The following is a 2,500-nucleotide window of genomic DNA, read 5'->3' as shown; positions in this document are numbered from 1 at the left end:
CTCCTCCAGCTTGTGTCCATAGTTTTTGGAATTTTTCTTGGATTTCATTGGTTTGCATTAGTGAACTTATGGTGGCGTCTGATGACATTGCCATGCGTTGCAGTCTTCTTATTTGGATCGATGGTATCAGGCTGGCTAACTTGATTATGCCCAGTCCCCCATCTCTTGCGCTGGAGTAGATTAGCGGTTTCAGAGGCGCTTTGTCAATCTTTTGAATCCAATTTTGTAATAGATTTGCTGCTTCTGGTTGTTTTGCTGTAGTCCATGGGCTGATTTTGAGTCCTAGATATTTTTCGGATTCTGTGGGAGTAATCATGTGTAATTTGTTGTCGTTGATGGACCAGTCCTCGCAATTGTTGATGACGTAGGAGTCTTTGGTAGGTGAGATTAGGAACCCGTGGCATTTTTTTGCTTGGACCATCAGGCCTGTTTGTGCGCAGAAGTCTTCTAGGATGTTGATGTTGTTTTTCATCCCTTCCCAGTTGTCGCTCAGCAGGACCAGGTCGTCGGCAAACGCCAGAGTTGATATGTTGCCTGCTGCGGTTTTGAAACCGCATCCAAGTTCCTCCAGGGCATTGATCAAAGGATCCATTGCAAGGTTGAAGAGTATGGGTGACATGGGATCCCCTTGCTTAACTCCTACTTTGATGAAAATTTCGTTTGAGGACTGGTTTTCGGTTTTTATTATGGTTCTACAGTCTTGGTATGAGTCCTCAATTAGGTTTATTATATGGTTGTTCAGTTCTTTTTGTTTCAGTACCTGGAAGATGTGGTCATGAGATACAGAGTCGAATGCTTTCGCAATATCAATGAAAACCACTGCAATTTGTTTATGGGATTTTTTGGCGTTTTCTAATAGGTATTGTAGGGTTGCTAGGTTTTCAGAGCAACCAGAGGCTTCGATGAAGCCTCTTTGTCTTTGATTAATCGGGCAGGCTTTTTCGAGGCGTTTTGTGATGATTCTTGAGAAGAGTCTTAATAGCATTGACCCGATGGTAATTGGTCTCCAGTTCCCGATATCTTCTAGACTCTTTTCGTCGGATGTCTTTGGTATTAGAATTGTTTTGCATTGCTTCAATTTGTTGGGGATATGGCCTGTGATCAGCCATAGGTTGAATAGTTGGAATAGTGTCATCCCATCACTTTCCAGTTCTTGTATTGCATGCCAGTCAATGTTGTCCGGGCCTGGTGCGGATGTCCTTTTTATTGCTTTTATATTCTCTTGTATTCCTTCTTCACTGATCAGGGATTCAAAGACTTCGTTGTCGGCTCTGCCTTTGGATGTGAAGCCATTCAGGCCGGGGAATGCTGTGTGTTCCTCCCACTTCTTTTTGTATGAGGAGTAGATTTCCTCAATATTGATTTTACGTTGCATTTTCGGCCCCGTCAAGGATCAGGGATGCCAGCTTCGATTTGTTTTTGTTGTAAAGGGATTGGTGATACTTATATATCCTCCTTTTGTTCGCCCTCTTTCTAGTCCAAGACCATTCTTTGCCCTTGTGGTGTTCGGAGGTTTTTTTGTTCTTTTTGTTTACTGCTGACTTTTTGGGTTTTAATGTCTGCAGTAGTTTATCGGAGGCGATTTCGATTAATTGTTTGATGGTTGTTGAGTCTTTGTTATCAGCGCAGATAGCCTCTTTTAGTGCCGGTTCAGTTTCCTCACTGTTAATTAAGTCTTTGGAAAGTCTTTTTAATTTAGATCTAATGCCTGTTCTTTTGGCATATGTTGGGGGTTTCGCTGTTCTTAGTCTGGCAGCTGGTGGGTCTGGTTTGTCACTTGCTGCTTGATTTACAAGGGGTTTTCTGCTTCTTGCAGGTCGTCTTTTTTCACCCACTTGTTTGTTGTTTTTTGTACCCAGCTCTTGTGCAATGAGCTGGTTAATGTTTTTGGCCCCTTTGTATTTTGTTTCTAGTGATTTTTGTTTTGTTAGTTCGTCTTCTGTCCAGATTTTGCTGGCATCTCTGTTCTTGGTTGTGTTAAGTTCTGTGATTCGTTCATCATTTCTGGTGTCAGGGTGGGCGTGCCTTTTATGTTGGGATAGCCCGGATTTTGTTAGGATTTTGTTAGGAAGTTTGAGTTGCAGATGTCGCACTTCCATTTGCCCTCGTTCTCTTTGGTTGCTTTATCGGTTTCCCCCTTACATTTGGGGAGATGACACTGAATAGAGTGGAGGTTTTTGTTGGTTATTTTGCATTTGGAGCATTGGTATTCTAGTGATACCTCGTTGTGTTTTTTGATGTAATGTTGTTGTGCCAATCTGGGTCTTCCGATTCTTTCTTTGCAGATGGCACACGTCTGGTCATCATGTGGTAGTAGTATTGTAATTGGTAGGTTGTTTGAGCCGTTAGGGAAAGCTGGTTTATCGAGTGATTCGTCACTCTCTGAGTTGTTGTCTTCATCTTCCTGAGGATGAATAGTGGACTCGTCGTCAGAGGTATAGGTTGAGTCGCACTCGTTTTCATCCCAGATGTTCATCAGGAAGGGATCACACTCTTGTAT

The 2,500-nt window shown here is 42.6% G+C and overlaps 3 protein-coding genes and 1 pseudogene across 11 annotated transcripts in view; 2 read left to right on the top strand and 2 right to left on the bottom strand.

Moving 5' to 3' along the window:
- LOC148671859 (GTPase IMAP family member 8-like) overlaps positions 1-2,500 on the bottom strand; it is a 372,703-nt gene that overhangs the window by 62,383 nt on the left and 307,820 nt on the right. The window lies entirely within an intron of this gene.
- The window catches only part of LOC148671865 (uncharacterized), a 297,768-nt gene that overhangs the window by 101,527 nt on the left and 193,741 nt on the right, over positions 1-2,500 (top strand). The window lies entirely within an intron of this gene.
- LOC148671872 (uncharacterized) overlaps positions 1-2,500 on the bottom strand; it is a 183,987-nt pseudogene that overhangs the window by 84,945 nt on the left and 96,542 nt on the right. The window lies entirely within an intron of this gene.
- The window catches only part of LOC148671873 (uncharacterized), a 641,462-nt gene that overhangs the window by 561,366 nt on the left and 77,596 nt on the right, over positions 1-2,500 (top strand). The window lies entirely within an intron of this gene.

Source organism: Lepisosteus platostomus, chromosome 5 (genome assembly GCF_059453375.1).
Source record: "Lepisosteus platostomus isolate fLepPlt1 chromosome 5, fLepPlt1.hap1, whole genome shotgun sequence".
NCBI lineage: Eukaryota > Metazoa > Chordata > Actinopteri > Semionotiformes > Lepisosteidae > Lepisosteus > Lepisosteus platostomus.
The sequence above is the reverse complement of the archived record's forward strand: the minus strand, read 5'-3'. Positions and strand labels throughout refer to the sequence as shown.